The sequence below is a fragment of the Anguilla anguilla genome, chromosome 15, assembly GCF_013347855.1.
Source record: "Anguilla anguilla isolate fAngAng1 chromosome 15, fAngAng1.pri, whole genome shotgun sequence".
NCBI classification, from domain to species: domain Eukaryota; kingdom Metazoa; phylum Chordata; class Actinopteri; order Anguilliformes; family Anguillidae; genus Anguilla; species Anguilla anguilla.
In genome coordinates, this window is record NC_049215.1 from 14099541 (window position 1) to 14122805 (window position 23265).

Sequence of the window (23265 nt, forward strand, 5' to 3'; positions counted from 1 at the left end):
AAGAAGCTTAATTCTGTGCTCCTCTGTCCTCTTCAAATCGAATGTCTGATCAAGCCTTGTCTATCCATTAGCTGAGATGCCCAATTTAAAACAGTCAACAGTCATACCTGTGTTTAGTTTATCCAGCCTTATTTGCTCATCTTTATCAAGGGAGTTAATTATTTTGGAGCCTGGTATATTTGTTTAAAATAACTGTTGAGGTTCTGGTGATATTAGGAAACTTACAGATCCCTTAGAATCATTCCTAACTAAATACAAATATCACAGTAATCAAGAATTTAGTTCTGATTATTGGTGAGAACACATTCCTTTTGAAAAAGGTCTGAAACATTGGTATCTAAGACATTCACAAAGACATTCACATATTTTATGTGACTGTAACATATTTCAAGTTACCTAGGTCTGATTTGTCAGCCTGTCTCAGTACCACTTGATCAGGGGAGGGTCACTGGTGTGTGATGAGACTAAAGACGGCGACTCCTCCTCTCTGTGCTGCATTATGGCCAGGGCTGTGTCCGAATCAGCACCCTTTCATACTATTGAGTATGCTTGTTAAGTACACTGGATGAGAAAGTTAACATGATTTTAACACAGCCCAGGTCTGCGGGGAACATTCTGCATTGACACGTTCAGAATTCCAGACTATAAACTCCAGAATGCAGTGTCCTAACAAACATCCAGCTGCCAAAAAGTTGGAGCTGATTTAATGCACTTACTTGCCCAAAACACGCTTCATACGCCCATTCCAGTTAACTTCAGCCTTACATTTGTTTGTTAGACATGCTGGTTCAGATGTTCTATTTCTAATGTTTGCACAGATCGGAGTAAATCAGGATGTCCCAAAGCTAGTCTGAAACTATAAATATTAAGACATCTCTGGCATCTCTTCAACATTTTCTCCCAAAATATTTGAATTTTATAGACAAATGACAGAAAATGAGAAGAAAACTGCTGCCTTTTATATGACATTCTCTATCTTGCTGTGATATAAAGGAAAAAACCTGCCACACCTCACAAAAATAAATCCTGATGTATCATCAGGCAGTTAAAACTGTGTTTGTTTTTGTAATGTACCGTACATGTGTATTCTCAGAGGTAAATCTATTGGATTGTGGGACTGGTGATTCATCAAAGCCTTGTGTATGGTGGCACATTGCCTGCCCTGCTGTCGATCACCTCCAGGCTTTATTGGCTGTTCTTTTCATGGGGCGTGGTCATCAAATGGCAGCACCTCTTCCTCAATATCCTTAGGAATACAGAAGGAAAGGCAGACTATTTTGGTGGACGCTTTCAATTGCAGGCCTATGCAATTCAAATTATGTTCCATGCCTAGAAATCTAGATTTGCTGTCATAATTCATAAATAATTATTTTCTGTATTAAATTGTCTTTGTGTTTTTTTAATTATTTATGAATTATTTTATCCCATTTAATTAGTAAATAATATAGTAATATAGTATAAATCTATTTTCTGCTTACAATGGGTAAATATTAATGACATCATATCTGCACAGAGAAGTGTGTGTGTGTGTGTGTGTGCCTGTGTGTGTGTGTGTGTGTGTTTGTGTGCATGTGCATGTGCATGTGCTTGTGTATGTGCATGTGCATTTGTATGTGTGTTTGTGTCTGTGTGTTTGCATGTGTGCAGCAATTTATACTGTATATGTATTGGTGTATATATTCATTTTTTAAAGACTTATTCGAAATACATAGCTATGTGTTGCATATGAAATGTCAGTCTGGATCTCATGGGTTTTCTGCACCTAACCCAAATCCTTCATTTAACATGAAAAATGGCTTTCTGAGCCCACCCTGGAGACTGCAGTGAAACGGCTGCCGGGCTGTATCAGTTTACTTATTAAATATAAGCTCTCTCTTACCCGGGCCTCACGGGGCCACACCGGGGCCCTACCCTTCTCCCAGGAGCACAGAACTGGACTCATTTAGAGCCTCTGCAGCCACGGTGGCACTGTGTAAATGGGATTTCCCAAATTCCATGATGAAGAAGGAAAGAAACTATGGAGGAGGAGGAGTGGATTAAGATCAAACACTCACTCCCTCCCTCGGTTTCCCTTGCCCACTCCCCCGTTTCTTCTCCCACTGTCTCAACTCCTCTTGCACATTGACCCTGATGTCTTGCATCCTGTTCCCCTGTTTCACCACTTGTACCCCTGTCTCTCCTGTTGTGGTTTAGGCACCTTGAGGGTCGGCGGTCCTTGACAATCTTACAACTGCACGTCTTTCCGGAACCCTCTGCAGGAGCACTTCCCCCCCCCCCCCCCTCCCCCATCCAATCGGTGGCCGGTGTCAGCAGAGTCAATTAAACGCTGGTGGCTGCATTTCAGGGGCAGCTGTGGAGTGATGTGGCTTTACTCGCAGCCTGGCAGCACTGAATACAACCCTGGGGAGTCCTGGGGGTGGGGGGGGTTGTTGTGGGGTGGCAGGCTGCTAATCTCAGAGGTGTGGGTCTAGGTAGATAAGCCAGTGGATTAGGAAACCTCTGCGCTGGTCCATCCTTCCCTCTGAGAATTACGGCCGGTACTTTTTCAATAATCAACAAAGGTTGTCCTGGAAAAAAAAGATCTTTGATGACCCCAGGGTTTGTTTATTATATAAATACATATTTAAATACATTATCATTTGAATATACATTTTAACTATGTACAAAATTAATATTTAATATATACACAATGTTTCTGTGTGTATGCATGTATGTATACTTCCCAGGAGATTGGAGGTTGTTATAGCTGCAAAGGGTGGACCAACTCCATATTAATTCCAATAATTTTGGATGATATGTTGGATGTCAGGTCTCCATATACTTTTGGCCATGCAGCGTAGCACGACCTCAATAACCTCACTGCTTTTATATAATGGAGGTAATATCTTTAATGTTATAGCTGAATAGAAAAAAATGTTCAATATGTGCAATCATTTATTCATAAAAAATACAATGCCATTCTTCCGCCAAGCAATATAGTTCTATAACAACATTACTGAATGGTTTCCAAGCAATACAATAACGCAGTGGAAATATTAACGCAAGTTAGCTTGCATTCAAGTTGTTCGATACAATCATACATTAAGGTGGGGCAGTGATTAGAGTAGCTATTTCGTTAACTTTGTAAAGCTATGCTAGATGTGTGGACTGCTTTCTACATAATTCATGTAAGCTTATTGGAACTTATCACACCCTGGACTTGAAGCCATTATCTTTAGTGTGGCATTTGAAAGCAGAGAAGACAGCCCAGGTAGCCTAATATTAACTAACATTAGCTATTTGAAATGCTTGCTTACTAATTTTAGCAAACTAATGTCACTTCTAGTAATGTTATGTCACATACTCAGATAGCTGGTAATGAAAACTCAACAAATTACTACATTACTACATCTTTCTAACTTGTCAACCACTCTGCTACTATAAAATAAAGATGAAAACTAGAAACAGTCTAACTAGCTATCTTCACGTTTGCATAGGTTATATTAATCTGGTGGTTAATGTGCAAAGCAGTGTAGTTTTTGAAGCAAACGACACACCATGTCATATTTTGATATCATTAATGATAAACCATGTTTTGTTCTGGTTTGTAGCACCATATTTTTATTGCAGGTTTTCTAAAATGTAGCTTACACTAACATAAAACATTTTCATGGTAATTACAGTCCAATCTCTTGTTGGTGATATTATACACAGTAAGGTAGCTGCTGCTACAGTATATCGTGTATTATAGCACAGCTGGTTGATTGAACCTAGGTCCTTGAACTTTTACAGAAACTTTGGACTGAATTTTATGATGTCATCATTATGCACAACAGGGCTGTTGTGAAATTAATTTTCACTTCAGAAATGGGTGTCTGAGGGCAGCAGATGGGTCCCTGATAAAAAGAGAAAAAATCATATGATTCCACAAATGAATGTCAAGCCCTTAACATCTTTGTTCTGGAATTGCAAGTTTTTTTATGATTACTCTGATATCTATTTTTAACCAAATACGTCTTATGTTAATAATAGTTGGCAGATGTAGTGATTTTTATAGATTTTAAATATTTCTGAATTTCTTTCGTGGAAGGTGTTCATGAGAGCAAACAAAAATGTATTTATTTATTTATTTATTTATTTACACACATCACAAACTCAAATGTCTGTATATCTGTATGTCTGTAGCTGCCATCACCGTAATACACACACAATTATTTTTGTATTTGCATTTTATCTGAATCATGGATAGGCTGTGTGAAAATGAGAAAAGGATGATTTTTTTCATGATCATGAGACAATGCATTTGGAAAATTTGACAAAAACATTTATTTGTCCTCTGTAACAAAGGTTTTTACAAGTTTCTCTGAAAATTATCTGGGGGAACTTGTGTTTATGCATTTGTGGGGGGGTGGGGTTCCCCATCTGCTAAGTCAATCTTTAAAAAAGAGTGTGAATATTTTGTCAAAGAGAAGACATTGCATTCAGTGAATAATATAATTACAAGCTCCTTCCAGCTTGCTGTGGAGTATTTTACATCTATGCGTCAACCGGGCAGAAAACTCAGGAATCGCTCAGGTAAAGATCAAGTTTGTAGTTGGTCAACATTCCCAAATCATTAATACTGATTGTTCTGCAGTCACATGACAACCGTACCTTGTCAAGCCATTTGTAATTGATGGAACCCCAGGTATGTGATAATTGTGTTAATTCCATGCACAGTAGTACATTAGTATAGCATTTGCAGAAGTTTGCTCGTTCAACTATATTCAAACTTGTGTATTTAAGTACAGAAACGTAACTACTTTTGGCCATATTATTTGACCAAATAGTGCCTCCTCTCTCTCTTTTCCCTCTAAAGCTAGGATATGAACAGAGGAAACCAGATCCTGAAACTAAAAAATATACCCTTAAATAAAAGCTGAGAATGTGCATTTTAACCACATGTGAATTAGTCTGATTACAAATCTGTGGCATGCAGAGCCAAATCAAGAAAAAAAAATGTCCCAAACATTATGGAGCTCACTGTATATAATTTTTTATTTTTTATTCTAACCTTTGTGGGGCATGCCTACATAACTATTTTCCTTGCTCATATCCCAGTCAGTACACAAAAATATCACGAAAGGAAATTTTGCTGAAATGTCATTTATACCAAAAGATGCCAATATTGTGTAAAGGCAGCAACAACAGCAATAAATGTGATTCTCATAAATGGAGTTATGCATCAAATTCCTCAAAGATTAAAAAGCTGCTGTACTCTCTCTTATGGAAATAAGGGATTACTTTTTAAAAATCCATTGCAGTGAGCGCTCATGACTAATCATTATCATAAATATCTGCAGCAATATCTTAGCTTCCAAGGGGAGGTCAAACAGGTTAGCCAGAAATGGAATTGCCCCTCAGTTGTAATTCAGAAATCGTGTATTATCTATTAATAGCACAAAAAAAATCAGTTTTTAAAACTTAATGGCAATAAGAGTCTACTAAATTAAAGCCCTGCCTTATCGTGCTCCTGACGTTTGCCATCCCGTGTAAACATTAGCGCTGAAGGTAGCGCGTAGGCTCTGTTTAGCTTGCGCTTTCTCGGGCCGTGCAGATCGATGCTGAGGGAAAACCTGATACTCCAGCCAACTGGGGCCTCGCCCTTCAGATCCACAGTCACAGTGCTCCAGAAATTCCCTCTGTGGTGCAAACAGGAGATGCTGAGCGATTTCCATAACATGCTTTGCAGGGAGGCGTAATAACCTGTTAGCAGCTAGCCTCGATGTTCTCTTTGCCCTTGCACGCAAAGATTCTTGGCTTTTGCCTCACAGGCAGGTACAAGTGGTCACTTGAATTTTTATGATTCTTATACACACTGTGAAAATGGCAACCAACTGTACATATTTGTTACCCAAACCTTTAGAGGATTAGAAAAAGCTTTAAATGCATAATACTGTTTCAAAATAGTTATTTCTCTGCACAGAAACTTGATGAGCACTATTTGGAATTCTGAGGGTTGGGACTACCTCACACCGTTGACTGTAGCTACACTTTGCTTTGATGACTGCATTTTCTTGGAGGTGTCAGGTCTGTGAGCATGCTTTAAACTCTAGTGCATGTAAAATACAGGCCCAACAAGGCTGCAGCATGTTGCAGGTATAACTCATGTCCTAGAGAGCCACAGTATTGCTGGTTTAACTCCCATCCTGGAGGGCTACAGGGCCTGCAGGTTTACTTCCGGTCCTGGAGGGCCAGAATGCCTGCAGATTTAACTCAGGTCCTGTAGGGCCGCAGCGTTGGTGCGTTTTTGTGGTTTCTTTTCAGTTAGCTTGAAAACAAGATCTCCTGATTCTTTAGCTTATCAGAGATTTAAATTAAGCACTTGTGTGATGACCAGCAAATGCTGTTTGAGATTGCTATTGATCAGGGTGCCTTTTCTATTCTGTGTCTATTGGCCATGGAAGATAATTAGTGGCTATATATTTTTTAATTATGTAATTAATAAAAATGTAATGTGAAAATTACTTTTACTACCCTCTGATTTATAGTAAAATGTTCACCCAAACAGGAATTTCTTTCAGTAATACTGGCATGTTACAGAAAAAAAATATGCATATGAGATGTAATTTAACAACTCGTTGGATAATGAATAACAGTCTAGCACATACTGTACCAGCATTAGCAAGTGTTTGTTGAGTTCAGAACATCGCACATTTCCAGTGCATGCACGGAATGGCATCGACCCACTTAAGGCTGAATTGATGGTGGAAGTAGAATTAATGTCGATCTGTGGAAATGTGTATGCTTTTCATGTGTGCAGAGCTGTTTCAGCAAATGGATCAGCTGTCCACTGTTAATGGATCTTTACCCTATGCTCAAAGGCCAGCACTTGACCTTAATTAGGTTTTCTACAGCAAGATAAACTTGAAAAAAAAAAAAAACTGGCCAATGCCCTTATTACTCTAAGTCTTGTCACTTTATGTGTGCAGAGATGTATCAATGGACTAGCAGAGAAAATTAATATGAAATGCAAATCTTGTATAAATTATGTAAGGTTGCTGCTTCGCCCTCCGGCTGTTCCCAAGTGATTGCTCTGGTTTACAATCACAGGTGTATGTGTGGTTAAAACTTGGTGTTCAATGATATTAATTATTATTATTATTATTATTATTATTATTATTATTGTTGTTGTATTGTTGTTGATGTTATTATTATTATTATTATGATGCCTTTGTCAATCACACTACTATTATCTCACAAATTATTCTTTTTTATTCCACCCATTTTTTGGACCGCTACTCCTCCCAGAGTTTTCGCACCACATACAATATGTCAAATCGAGCGGCTTCATCAGGAATGGTGTGCTATTACTTTGTGGTAAGTTTCGGTGCACGGCTTCTGAAAAATTTAACTCAATGTGGGCAATTATGCCCCATAGACAATCAAATGTAGAATAGTGACACTCGTGACATCACAATGCTGAAGGCAGAGCATTGTGACATCACAAGGGGGAAGATTCCGCCATACATTTAAATTGCCAGTATTGATTATTTCAAAGCTTTTGCACTGCTTCTCATAGAGAGTTGTGGGAAGACACATTGGACATAGTAGAGAAAACATTGTTCATTGGTGAAGAACCCTAACCCTACCTGTAACCCTAACAATAACCCTAACCCTAGCTGTAACTATAAACAAAACCAGAACCCAAGCTGTAACCCTAACCTTAACTGAAACCGTAACCCGAACCCTAGCTGTAACCATAACGCTAACCCTAGATGTAACCCAAACCCTAACCCAAGCTATAACCCTAACCCAAACCCTAGTACTAACCCTAACCCTAACCCTAGCTGTAACCCTAACCCTAACACTAACCCTAGCGGTAACCCTAACACTAACCCTAGCTGAAACTCTAACCCAAACCCTAACCCTAACCCTAGCCCGAACCCTAACCCTAACCCTAGCTGTAACACTAACCCTAACCCTAGCTGTTACCCTAACCTTAACCCTAGCTGTAACCCTAACCGTAACCCTAACCTTAACTCTAACCCTAGCTGTAACCCCAACCCTAACCCTAACCATGGTTGTAACCCTAACCCTAACCATAGCTGTAACCCTAACCCTAACCAGAACCCTAACCGTAACCCTAACCCTAGCTGTAACCCTAACCCTAACCAAAAACCTAACCCTAGCTGTAACCCCAACCCTAACCCAAACCCTAGCTGTAACCCTAACTTTAACCCTAACCCTAACCCTAGCAACAACCCTAACCCTAACCCTACCTGTAACCCTAACCCTAACCCTAACCCTAGCTGTAACCCCAACCCTAACCCAAACCCTAGCTGTAACCCTAACCCTAACCCTAACCCTAGCAACAACCCTAACCCTAACCCTACCTGTAACCCTAACCCTAACCCTAGATGCACTCCTAAACCTAACCCTAGCTGTAAATGTAACCCTAACCCTATTTGTAACCCTAACCCTAACCATGGTTGTAACCCTAACCCTAACCCTACCTGTTACACTAACCCTAACCCTAAGCATAGTTGTAACCCTAACCCTAACCTAAGCTATAACCCTAACCCTATCTGTAACCCTAACCCTAACCCTAGTTGTAACCCTAACCTTAACCCTAACCATGGTTATAACCCTAACCCTAACCCTAGCTGTAACCCTAACCCTAACCCTAGCTGCAACCCTAACCCTAACCCTAGCTATAACCCTAACCCTAACCCTAGATGCAACCCTAACCCTAACCCTAGCTGTAACCGTAACCCTAACCCTAGTTGTTGCCCTAACCCTAACCCTAACCATGGTTATAAACCTAAGCCTAACCCTAGCTGTAACCCTAACCCTAACCCAAAACCTAACCCTAGCTGTAACCCCAACCCTAACCCAAACCCTAGCTGTAACCCTAACTTTAACCCTAACCCTAACCCTAGCAACAACCCTAACCCTAACCCTACCTGTAACCCTAACCCTAACCGTAGCTGCAACCCTAACCCTAACCCTAGCTGTAACCCTAACAATACCTGTAACCCTAACCCTAACCCTAGCTGTAACCCCAACCCTAACCCAAACCCTAGCTGTAACCCTAACCCTAACCCTAACCCTAGCAACAACCCTAACCCTAACCCTACCTGTAACCCTAACCCTAACCCTAGATGCACTCCTAAACCTAACCCTAGCTGTAACTGTAACCCTAACCCTATTTGTAACCCTAACCCTAACCCTAACCATGGTTGTAACCCTAACCCTACATGTTACACTAACCCTAACCCTAAGCATAGTTGTAACCCTAACCCTAACCTAAGCTATAAACCTAACCCTATCTGTAACCCTAACCTTAACCCTAACCATGGTTATAACGCTAACCCTAACCCTAGCTGTTACCCTAATCTTAACCCTAGCTGTAACCCTAACGCTAACCCTAACCGTAACCCTAACCTTAACTCTAACCCTAGCTGTAACCCCAACCCTAACCCTAACCATGGTTGTAACCCTAACCCTAACCCTAGCTGTAACCCTAACCCTAACCAGAACCCTAACCGTAACCCTAACCCTAGCTGTAACCCTAACCCTAACCAAAAACCTAACCCTAGCTGTAACCCCAACCCTAACCCAAGCCCTAGCTGTAACCCTAACTTTAACCCTAACCCTAACCCTAGCAACAACCCTAACCCTAACCCTACCTGTAACCCTAACCCTAACCCTAACCCTAGCTGTAACCCCAACCCTAACCCTAACCCAAACCCTAGCTGTAACCCTAACCCTAACCCTAACCCTAGCAACAACCCTAACCCTAACCCTACCTGTAACCCTAACCCTAACCCTAGATGCACTCCTAAACCTAACCCTAGCTGTAACTGTAACCCTAACCCTATTTGTAACCCTAACCCTAACCATGGTTGTAACCCTAACCCTAACCCTACCTGTTACACTAACCCTAACCCTAAGCATAGTTGTAACCCTAACCCTAACCTAAGCTATAACCCTAACCCTATCTGTAACCCTAACCCTAACCCTAGTTGTAACCCTAACCTTAACCCTAACCATGGTTATAACCCTAACCCTAACCCTAGCTGTAACCCTAACCCTAACCCTAGCTGCAACCCTAACCCTAACCCTAGCCCTAGCTGCAACCCTAACCCTAACCCTAGCTGTAACCGTAACCCTAACCCTAGTTGTTGCCCTAACCCTAACCCTAACCATGGTTATAAACCTAAGCCTAACCCTAGCTGTAACCCTAACCCTAACCCAAAACCTAACCCTAGCTGTAACCCCAACCCTAACCCAAACCCTAGCTGTAACCTTAACTTTAACCCTAACCCTAGCAACAACCCTAACCCTAACCCTACCTGTAACCCTAACCCTAACCGTAGCTGCAACCCTAACCCTAACCCTAGCTGTAACCCTAACAATACCTGTAACCCTAACCCTAACCCTAGCTGTAACCCCAACCCTAACCCAAACCCTAGCTGTAACCCTAACCCTAACCCTAACCCTAGCAACAACCCTAACCCTAACCCTACCTGTAACCCTAACCCTAACCCTAGATGCACTCCTAAACCTAACCCTAGCTGTAACTGTAACCCTAACCCTATTTGTAACCCTAACCCTAACCCTAACCATGGTTGTAACCCTAACCCTACATGTTACACTAACCCTAACCCTAAGCATAGTTGTAACCCTAACCCTAACCTAAGCTATAAACCTAACCCTATCTGTAACCCTAACCTTAACCCTAACCATGGTTATAACGCTAACCCTAACCCTAGCTGTTACCCTAATCTTAACCCTAGCTGTAACCCTAACGCTAACCCTAACCGTAACCCTAACCTTAACTCTAACCCTAGCTGTAACCCCAACCCTAACCCTAACCATGGTTGTAACCCTAACCCTAACCCTAGCTGTAACCCTAACCCTAACCAGAACCCTAACCGTAACCCTAACCCTAGCTGTAACCCTAACCCTAACCAAAAACCTAACCCTAGCTGTAACCCCAACCCTAACCCAAGCCCTAGCTGTAACCCTAACTTTAACCCTAACCCTAACCCTAGCAACAACCCTAACCCTAACCCTACCTGTAACCCTAACCCTAACCCTAACCCTAGCTGTAACCCCAACCCTAACCCTAACCCAAACCCTAGCTGTAACCCTAACCCTAACCCTAACCCTAGCAACAACCCTAACCCTAACCCTACCTGTAACCCTAACCCTAACCCTAGATGCACTCCTAAACCTAACCCTAGCTGTAACTGTAACCCTAACCCTATTTGTAACCCTAACCCTAACCATGGTTGTAACCCTAACCCTAACCCTACCTGTTACACTAACCCTAACCCTAAGCATAGTTGTAACCCTAACCCTAACCTAAGCTATAACCCTAACCCTATCTGTAACCCTAACCCTAACCCTAGTTGTAACCCTAACCTTAACCCTAACCATGGTTATAACCCTAACCCTAACCCTAGCTGTAACCCTAACCCTAACCCTAGCTGCAACCCTAACCCTAACCCTAGCCCTAGCTGCAACCCTAACCCTAACCCTAGCTGTAACCGTAACCCTAACCCTAGTTGTTGCCCTAACCCTAACCCTAACCATGGTTATAAACCTAAGCCTAACCCTAGCTGTAACCCTAACCCTAACCCAAAACCTAACCCTAGCTGTAACCCCAACCCTAACCCAAACCCTAGCTGTAACCTTAACTTTAACCCTAACCCTAGCAACAACCCTAACCCTAACCCTACCTGTAACCCTAACCCTAACCGTAGCTGCAACCCTAACCCTAACCCTAGCTGTAACCCTAACAATACCTGTAACCCTAACCCTAACCCTAGCTGTAACCCCAACCCTAACCCAAACCCTAGCTGTAACCCTAACCCTAACCCTAACCCTAGCAACAACCCTAACCCTAACCCTACCTGTAACCCTAACCCTAACCCTAGATGCACTCCTAAACCTAACCCTAGCTGTAACTGTAACCCTAACCCTAACCATGGTTGTAACCCTAACCCTAACCCTACATGTTACACTAACCCTAACCCTAAGCATAGTTGTAACCCTAACCCTAACCTAAGCTATAAACCTAACCCTATCTGTAACCCTAACCCTAACCCTAGTTGTAACCCTAACCTTAACCCTAACCATGGTTATAACGCTAACCCTAACCCTAGCTGTAACCCTAACCCTAACTCTAGCTGCAACCCTAACCCTAACCCTAGCCCTAGCTATAACCCTAACCCTAACCCTAGATGCAACCCTAACCCTAACCCTAGCTGTAACCGTAACCCTAACCCTAGTTGTTACCCTAACCCTAACCCTAACCATGGTTATAAACCTAAGCCTAACCCTAGCTGTAACCCTAACCCTAACCCTAGCTGCAACCCTAACCGTAACCCTAGCTGTTACACTAGCCCTAACCCTAGCTGTAACCCTAATTCTAACCAGAACCCTAACCCTAACCCTAGCTGTAACCGTAATCCTAACCCAAGTTGAAATCCTACCTCTAACCCTAACCATAGTTGTTACCCTAACCCTAGCTGTAAACCTAACCCTAACTCTAATCCTAGCTGTAACCCTAACCCTAACACTAGTTCTAATCCTAACCCTAACCCTAGATGCAACCCTAACCCTAACCCTAGCTGTAACCGTAACCCTAACCCTAGTTGTAACCGTAAGCCTAATCCTTACCCAAGCTTAAACTCTAACCGTAACCCTAGCTGTAACCCTAACCCTAACCCTATCTGTAACACTAACTCTAACCCTAGCTGTAACCCTACCCCTATCCCTAGTAGTAACCCTAACCCTAACCGTAGCTGTAAATCCTAACAGTAACCCTAGCTGAAACCCTAACACTAACCCTAGATGCAACCCTAACCCTAACCCTAGCTGTAACCGTAACCCTAACCCTAGCTGCAACCCTAACCATAGCTGTAACCCTAACCCTAACTAGAACCTTAACCGTAACCCTAACCCTAACCCTAGCTGTAACCGTAACCCTAACCCTAGTTGAAATCCAACTCTAACGCTAACCATAGTTGTTACCCTAACACTAACCCTAGCTGTAAACCTAACCCTAACCCTAACCATAGTTGTAACCCTAACCCTAACGTAAGCTATAACCCTATACCTAACCCTAGCTGAAAATCTAACCCTAACCCTAAACCTAGCTGCAACCCTAACCCTAACCCTTGCTGTAACCATTACTCTAACCGTAGCTGTAACCATATCCCTAACTCTAGCTGTAACCATAACTCTAACCCTAGCTGTAACCTTATCCCTAACCCTAGCTGTAACCATAACACTAACTCTAATCCTAGCTGTAACCCTAACCTTAACTTTAACCATAACACTAACCCTAACCCTAGCTCTATCCCTAAGACTAACCTTAACCCTAGCTGTAACCCTAAACCTAACCCTAGCTATAACTCTTACCCTAACCCTTGCTGTAACCCTAACCTTAACCCTAGCTGTAGCAACCTCCTAGAACACCCTAGCAATCGCATACGAAACCCTAGCAACCACCTAGAACACCATAGCAACCTCACAGAACACCATAGCAACCACCTATTAACACCTTAGCAACCCAACACCCTAGCAACTGCCTAGGACTCCATATCAACCACCTAGCGACTCCACATCAACCACCGAGCAACACCCTAGCAACCACCTAGAACACCCTAACAACCGCCTAGAACACCATATCAACAACCTAGCAACACCCTAGCAACCGCCTAAATCTCCCTAGCAACCACCTAGCAACACTCTAGCAACTGCCTAGAACACCATATCAACTACCTAGCAACACCCTAGCAACCGCCTGGAACTCCATAGCAACCTCACAGAACACCATAGCAAGCACCTATTAACACCCTAGCAACCCAACACCCTAGCAACTGCCTAGAACTCCATAGCAACCACCTAGCAACCACCTACAACACACTAACAACCGCCTAGAACACCATATCAACTACCTTGCAATACCCTAGCAACTGCCTAAATCTCCTTAGCAACCACCTAGCAACACTCTAGCAACTGCCTAGAACACCATATCAACTACCTAGCAACACCCTACCAACCGCCTGGAACTCCAGAGCAACTGCCTAGAACACCATATCATATACCTAGCATACGAAACCAGATGATTCAGAATGCCGCTGCCCAACTCATCTACAACCTCCCCAAATTCTCCCACGTCACCCCTCTGCTGCGATCACTTCACTGGCTACCGGTCGCTGCCAGGATCCGATTCAAAGCCCTGACCCCTGCCTACACTGCCGCCAACAGGACAGCCCCCATCTACTTGCAGGACATGACTCAATTCTATGTGCCTGCTCGACCACTCCGCTCTGCGGCAGCAGGGCGTCTTGTAACCCCTCCCACCCGCCCAAAGGAATCACAGAGCTTCTCCACCCTAGCTCCCCAGTGGTGGAACGAACTCCCCGTCCCTCTCCGAACCTCCCCCTCACTATCCATCTTCCGCCGTGGCCTGAAGACTCATCTCTTCAGACTATACCTAGACTAACCACCACCACGCTGTATAAATATTTTTTTTTAAATAAAAAAATAAAAAATACCCTTTTTCCTGTCACTTGTTACATGTTGCCCCATCCCTGTACTTCTTGGTAAATTGTATTTGTCCTAATACTGTAGCTTATTCTTCTGCCTAGTTGGCTTTGCAGATGTTAGACCAGGATAGTGTTCATTGTTCTCGGCTAGAAATGGCTGTACAAAATAAGTAATTGTACCTTACTTAACCCGTGTTCAGCAGTTGTCTACGATCATGAAAATGCACTTTTGTACGTCACTTTGGATAAAAGCATCTGCCAAATGAATGTAATGTAATGTAATGTAATATGTTGTCTTCTTCCAAAATAGTAATACTGAATACTTATGTAAGAATAATGTTTGCATATGCTTTTTTTTGTGTCATTTCCCTTTATTTCATAAATGCTAATTTGGGTTTTGGGGACTGAGAAGACCATGATATATGGATGACATCAGTCAGCCTCCGTGGGCAGGTGCCTTGTCTTCTTGAAAGACACTCCTCTCTGCAGGAAGCGCTTTAACGTGGGGTGAAGTTGATCCCACAGTACCATTAGGTGATTTGTCTTTTTCTTCTGTGGGTATCGGTGCACCCAAACCATATCAGGAATTACAGAACTGCCAGAGCCATTATGTGTTGGAACAGTTTCCATTTTCATATTCACATCCTGTATATGCAAAATACACACCATATACTTTAAATGGGAACTTCAACCTAAAATCTATTTTTGATGATAACCTGAATTGTTAATGCCTTATGGTTTAAAAGAACTGCTAATTACAACATACTACTTTTCTAGATATGTATCTCCTTCTAGAAAAACCTGCTCAAGTGATGCATTTTGTATGACAGGGGAAGCCACACCCATTCTCAATGTAATAATGATGCAAAGTTGGGTCAAGAGGTGTACTCTACATGCAGGATGAGGCAAGCGAGACATCTAAACAACCACAACTTATAAAAATGTATGATTTTTTTTTTTTTAAAACCTTCCCACACTGGAAGGATCAATACAATACACTGCTGTAACTTTAAATTAGGGTATAGCCCTCCTTTATCATAAACATATCTGTTTTATATGGAAATGTGCCAAGATCCATCACCATCAACGATGTGAAGAAGTACAAACTGAACCCTGTGTGTCAGTGCCCCCCACCTCCCCCCATACATCCACTCCCACATAGAGCAGGCAGACTGCCACCCTCATTTTACATGAAAATAAAAGGGAAGAAACACTTTGCTTCTCTGCTATCTTCAGATTGCAGCTATCCATATTGATCTGTTGTTCTTATATTTCCTTTTTTCCCCCTGCTTTGTGTTTTGTGGCCTAAGTGTTTTTTTTGTTTTGTTTTGTTTTTTTTTCCAGAGCAGCTGGGAGACCAGGCGAGGACAGAACTGTGTGTGCGTGTGTGTGTGTGTGTGTGTCGGTCTGTCTGTCTGTGTGTACATATGTCTGAGCGCCTCTGGATGAAAACAGAATCCAAGGCTGAAGAGCATACTGACCGTCAGCCATCTGTCTGAGAGCTCAGATTTATACCTTCCCCTATCTTCATATTTCAGCCACAGCCCCTGTTCCCCCCTGAAGAAAACATCGCCTTAAATGCGGGGGGCCATGCGGACAGGAGCGAAGTGCAATGATATCTGAAGGTCCTCCTCTTGCCAGCTCACTGTCTCCCATCTGGGTGAGTGATGTGTGTTTTAGCCCCGTGCATGGCTGTTATTGGAGCCCGGGGAGAACCGGATCCCAGCCTCCTGCAGCCCAGAGCCAGAAGGAGAAAAAGAGAGAGGGGCGGATGGAATGAAACAGATGAGCAATGCCAGTCAAAACAGAGAAATTTACAGATATCAGGCTTTTTTTTTTTTTTTTTTGGAAGATTGCTGGTTTGCTATCTGACAGTCTTCCTGTGATGAAAGAGGCACTGGAAATTAAGTCAGGAGGCCCCCGTGAATTATATTCAATCCATGCTCCAGGCAAAGCACTTGTCAATTTCAACTGCTTTTGCAACCTATTACTTACAAGGTACACGGACAGCAAACTAATGGGTTTCTAATATTGGTGGTGGTGTGCAGGGGGTCAACCCGTTAATAACAGCAGGGAAATGGAACAAAAGACGAGGAGCATGAAACGGACACCAGGATATCGCCGGTCCCACAGCGAGCCTGGCTGTGTGAGCCTGAAAAGAGAGAGGGAGTATGGAAATGAAGAGGGTAAATTAAAATAGAATACTTTTAGAATAGAAGGAGATTAGGTTTAGAGCAGAAATGAGCTTGCATGTTCCCGATGTGGCCCTAAATCTGAATCAGCCCATCAGATGCAGAGGAGGCACGTAGCTTACCTTTGCTTGATGGTTATCAAGTGACCCATTCCTGCCTGTTCTGCATAATTAATATACTGCCAGCTTAAATAAGGATTGCCCATTAGACCTGTAAGTATCCATAAGATTCACCCGTTATAAGTTATTTACTGTAGAGTACATACAGGTAATGCTACTGTATTATAAACTATTAACTGAAAAAGGAGTCGTCAGTAGTTTGTGGTTTGTCCTTATTAACATCTAATCATTTTATTGCATTAAAGAGACTCACATTAAATGTGGGATCATTCATTCCTCTATCCTCTAGTAAAAATTATGATCACATTATTATTCACCTGACATTTAATGTCCTATGATAGCAATATGTGTTCAACATTTTTCAAGGTCAAAAGCCCTAGTCATAACACCTTCAATGACCTTAATAGAGAGAGAACGGTGATTTACAACCAAGTTATTTTTTCCTCTTCATGTTTGTTTGTTTCTTTCATTTTTGCTGCAGTTGAATTTATCTACAATCTGAAACGAGCAAGATATCAAATGACTCATTTCACAGTTGGTGCAGATCGTATTCATTTGTCAGGGGGAGACACCTGAGAGCATATGGCGACAAACCAGAAGTGACGGAACTCCACAGTAAAGTCTGAATGTGACTATATTAAAAACCCACAATGTAAGATGGCAATCTCTTATGAGCAGCATTACAAGATTGGATTACATGGAGACATTCTTAAATCATGTTGAAGGAGTGGGAGGAGCCAGGGGAGAGAGCCCAGTCAGCAGCAGGAGGAAGACCATTTTAATACCAGTTTAGGGGAAGACAACACCTGCACAGAGTTTTAGAGTTCTGTTCAGAATGCTAATCGCCTCAAAGATGACATAAATTAAAGTTTGTTTCGCTAGGGAGTCTGTAAACAGATACTATTAAAATTGTTTTAATCTGAATAATATTTAAATTATAATCTGGTTGGTCAAGATGACATCAGTCGATACTCCAGTGGTTGGTCACGTGTCAAGCTGCTAGGCAATTACGCATACTACTTTATTTCATGTTGTATATGTAAGACATCTCATTAGGTGAAAAAATAAATGTGTGTCCTCTTCGGCAGCCAGCTGAAGCATTATCTCTTTTACCTTTCTCCTCCTGTCAGGCACAAAGCTGGAGTGCAGAGTTAAACATCATAAATCCTGTATTCAAGTTGAAGCATCCAGTATTGCATGTACCTCAAAAAATTGCTTGTATGAGCAATGGTGGAGGGTTAATGCGTGCCGTTCACACAGACATGCATACCACGAGGTGCTTAATACAAATACCTGTGAGTGGTGCAGTGATTAATCAGAATGAATATGAGGAGGGGGTGGGGGTTGGATAGATGCAAGTTGGCATTTCAGTCATAGGGAAAGTCATGTCCCTACAATGTTATTTATGTAAAAATGAGGGTACAAAATGAAAAGGACACAAGAATTATTACCTCTGTTTCACTTAGCAGTTTGCCCCCATAAGACATGATGAAATAAAGTGCTGTCTGTGCAGATTGATTTTCTTTGTTTTTTTGTTTCCTTTTAGTACTGATGGTAAATTAAATTAAAAAGGCCAAAATTTCCGTCTGCAATTTTATAAATAGTCAGTGAATTCCTCGGACCATAAAATGTTGATGATGAGGATGCAGAGAGGCAGATGGCACCTTCCAGGTTCAAAAAAAGACAGAGACATTTTCTGGGTGAAAACAGAGGAAGAAACATTTGTTTTTATTTATTGTTTATTTTACCCCATTGAGATTGACATCTCAAAGGAGAGCCTGACATATACACACAGTTACAATGGCAACATCACAATGACAAGACACACAGGCAGGTGAGAATGAATGAATGGGTATGCCTCTGCATTTCCTCTTGTTTTGTTGGTTCAGAACTGTCTCTGCCACCTCTCTGACCTGTGAGTGTCAATTATTCCCTTGGGGCAATCTCAAATGGCCACCACCTAAAGTCCAGCATTTTTATAGCCCTGGCCTCAGACAACCTCTCTCTCTCTCAACAGCATCTGAGAGTTATAGTTTGTCACAGTTATCGTCTGTGAGATGAGCTTCCCTGCAGTCTGATTGGTTCAACTTGGTTTTAGTCAGCATTACGTGAAATGGTTGAGTTGAGTGGGCTCCAATTTTCACTTCCAGTTGGAGCCTGATTTATGCCAGATCATAGTTTGTCAGAGGATGTACACCATTCTCAGAAGGTGGGTGATCTTATCCTAATCAGCCCATACATATCCTATGGTTATGAGCCTGACAAGAGAGGCTAGTACTTTTATAACAGCAAGTTAATTTCACATTTATGTGCACTATGCTTTTTCCATTTAGAAGGTCACGCAAAATTAGGGCTCAACCTTCTAAAGTTGCATACATTCTTGCTATTGGAAACACAGATTCTATTAAATTGTACCTGACATTATTAAATAAACACACACAGAGTGGAAGGAAAATTTCCCCTGTGAAACGTTTATGTATTCTTTATTTTCTGTCATGCTCTTGCATTATATAAAACACTGTATCCATAGCTCATATTTAATTGTATTCTATATCTCAGGCATAGGATCAAACATTGTAAAATATCCAAGGCAATATACTGATTCTATTTAGACCAGTGGTTCTCAACTCTTTGGACAATATTGTTGGCAGGTCCTGGACAGATTGTGTCATGCAGGCCACAATGAAAAGAAAAGCCGTACACACAAATTTTACCCCCCATAGAAATTACATAGACCGTAAAAATCTGCCTACAAACAGATAAAATGATTAATTTCACCAAGTAAATACAAAGTGCAATGCCTGCATATACACAAATTGTGCTTTTATTTTCCAATCACATGTACGCATTATGAATCTGATTTATTAAGGTGTTCAGGATGTGTTAACCCTTTAAGCACATGCAAAACCAACAAGACAATCAAACATGGGACACATTATTTGTTTTCGTTGGTCGTTGTTTGTGTTATAAGGTTTAGGTGTGCTAAAAGGTTTTGCACATGCTAAAGGTCATAGTAAACCAGGCCCTATGTCTTTTAAGTTTGAAGATAACCTTTCTGTAAAATGATCTGGGTTGATCCAGCACATTGTTTTGGTAGTGTATGGTCTCATTTCGAGAAGAATGCAGATACAAATATTAATCTCACTTTATTAGCTAATGCTTTTGACTAGTTTGCAACATTAAACAAACTGAAAACCATCCAAGTCAGCAGCCATAATAAATCCCTGAGGGCTCACTTTCTAGGCACACGTATAATTGGGTCTCCTCCACACCCGCTCTGCACACGAATGGCTTGTGGCTGAAGTATGAAAAGAAGCTGCTGGTGCCATGTGTTTCAGCGAACCGCGAGTCGTCCTCACTCTCCCGAGCCAGCAGCAGGGGGTGTGCAGTTTGTGAATTTGACATTCCAAATTCAGATGGGATTGAAGATGCCAAATTATTATGATTTTTTAAAAATCCCTGAGGGCTCAAGGCAGGATGTGAGCTTGGTTTGGGGCTTCAGTCTTTTCTCAGTCACGGTTAGCATGGTCATCTACATACAATAATTTTCCAGGTCAGCTGTGAAAGACCAGGTTTACAGTACACATATGTGATCCTGATTATTTTTAAACAAAAGAATCACTGTAAAAAATAATAATAATAAATAAAGGGGAAAAAATAATAACTATTGAAAAGTAGGATTACTCACACTAATGAGACCGCTGACATTCTTGGCACACTTTGTGAAGCCTCAAGCATTACACAGTTTGGTTGAAGGTCAGAGCTGGTGGTGGAGATCCTCATCCATCAGGTGAGCTTGGTAGCCAGACTCATTTCAGCACATTTCTGAAAACGACATTTCACTCAAGTAGGTCGATCTGAAAATTGACAGTATTTTGGCGCGTGTCGTTTGTCCTGAAATACTCGGCCACAAATTCTTCAAGGAATTTGACTGCTCTGCAGAACATGCTGCCGCCTTTGCATGAAGATTAGTGAGTTCATTTTCAAGTTCGGGTCAAGGCAAATTAAAAGTTGTGGAGAGTTGCTTTATTTTGATGATCATGTGTAGGTCCCTCAGGAAATTGCCTGCTCTGTTAACTTTCTGGGAGTCAGTGAAACGCAATAAGAGCATTCATGCAGCTGTCACAGGGCAACAAAGTATCTCTCTGTCTTATTACTCCTTAAGGCTCCCTTTTCAGGTTTCCTTCAGAAGTGGGAAATGAATTAGATCTCCATCCCTGAATAAGGGAGCGTGTAGTTCAAGTTTCAGCTTAAAACTCCACAGCGCACATCAATTTGTCAATATCTTTCAGCCCGTGTTGTTGTTCCAAATTCAGTCTATTCAAATTAGGTCAGCGAGAAATGCAACTTCCTTTTTCACCTGGCATCTGTCAATCCCCCCCCCCCCCCAAAAACACACACACGCACACACCATTGTTAGACAACAAATAAATTATGTGTGGGCGTAATGCCACGAACATAAGCAGCACTTTCCTTCCATTTAGCCACCTTACTTCTGCATCACTAGGTCACCATAAGGCAAGTGATATTAATCCAAAAGTTAAGCAGTCGTAGTAGTAGTAGCCAAAATACACTTCCCATAATGCTTCTCTGGTGTCCATCAGATAACCTACTACACAGGGCTAGCTGATGAACAATAGTGTACAGTGAAGGCATGGTAAATTGGGGTCATCCTTGGAAACCAGCCCGTTATGTTTGCCTGTCATACAGGGAGCTCTATCTGTTCTAATGTAAACAACAGAATTCAGGGGTGCATTTTCAGAGCAAACTTCATGAACTGCCTATATCCTCCATCAAGTTTGATCTTGTGGTGATTTTAGAGAGAGCGAAAGTTTATGTATTCACGTATTTAATCAAAATGCAGAGATGGGCCACATCCCTGTCGTCAGTGGATTCATCTGGAGCCAGCAGAAGTTCTTTTTCTATCAAGTCTGCAGATACTGTAGATCTGATATGTGTCTCATTTCAGTGTCGTTGCTGACATTAATATTTATAATACAATTTAAAAAGCACTTTGCAGACACCAAAGAGTAGTCTTTTACAAGTCCCCCCCTCACAGACCAGCTTCCCTTGTTTCAGTGGCAACCACAAGATTTTGTATTTTCTAAAGTTGCAACTGACCAACAACAAGTTGCTGTTTTATTGTACAGCTTTGCCATTTGGGCAAGCACAACTACACCAACATAAAACACAGCCATAGCAGAAACATCAGTGCTTGTTTGCAAATAACAATGTATTAACGTACATGTTTATACAGTTATTCTCTCTCAAAGTTTGACTGGTTGTGTTCTCATATATTGAGTGAAATGACATTGAGATTTACTTGGGAACAACTGTTGTAATGTTATGTTCTGTCCCAGGTTGTAACATACAATGCTGCTTTTCAAAAAAGCTGTCCCAAATATATGAAATCAATGTAAAATTCACTCAGTCAGTCAGCTGATGCATAAGCCTCTCCTTTCTATAATCAAATTCAGGAATGGAATTTAGTTTCTTTGAAAAAACTGTCAAAACGTCTGTGACTAGTAGCTGTTCATATCTATATATCCACAATTTACTCCACAGACATATACCTGTATATTTGCAATGAACGCTTTCAGTTCATCAGCACACAAATCCCATGTTTGATGCCCTGGAATTCTATGTGCCTTTGCAATTGAGCAGTCCCTTACGTGTAGCAACACATAAATGTTGCATAAGAAAACTGTCCATTTCACTGTCAGTCTTTGTTTTGGCAAAGTGTGTAGGTCCTGCTGTGTCTATTAGAATTATGTACAGGCAGTCTACTGGGCTATGCATCGCCTTTCTGCTAGTCCAAACAGTGCCATCCCGTGTTGTCTCCTGTCTCGACATGGAAAGTGCAGATGAAGAAGGTACATTAGAAGTTTTTCTTGCTATTTTGCGATGAATTGGAGTTGTCACACTCAGACTCGGATGAACACCCCCAATCGTCATAAGCAATTTCGAACCCCTGTCAGCCTCCATTGGGTCTGGATTGATAAGCCTTTCCCATTTTTCCTCAATGTGTTGGTCATTCAGTTGCTGAATACCATTCCAGAAGAGAACGCAACACATTCATACCAAACTTTTTTTGTAATTTTAAAAACAGTTATTTTAAGCGGAAATATTTAGCTGCATTTACAGTGTTGGAGTAATTCACAGTTTTTAATCTAAATGCCCAATGGCATGGCCTTCAGCCTTTTACATGTAAAATGTATATTTCAATAACAACAATAATTATAATAAGAATTCCAACGTATGTATATGACCATACATTTTTATTTCCCCCACCAGGATTTGGCCTTTATCTGTTTTCGACTTGAGCTGTTGAGAACCACTTTTTTAAAATGCTTTCCTACCTATGCAATGTGGGTCCGTGCAAACAAGCATGGCATCCTCTGAAGCAAATGATGTGAACTGCTGCTT

At 41.6% G+C, this 23265-nt stretch overlaps 1 long non-coding RNA gene across 1 annotated transcript in view; it reads left to right on the plus strand.

Annotated features, from left to right (window-relative positions):
• LOC118213719 overlaps positions 1-20701 on the plus strand; it is a 45076-nt gene extending 24375 nt beyond the window's left edge. The window contains exons 2-3 of the long non-coding RNA XR_004762498.1: positions 16067-16188; positions 17321-20701. This is a non-coding gene — a long non-coding RNA (uncharacterized LOC118213719). The remainder of the gene's footprint in view (positions 1-16066; positions 16189-17320) is intronic.
• The last annotated feature ends 2564 nt before the right edge of the window (positions 20702-23265 follow it).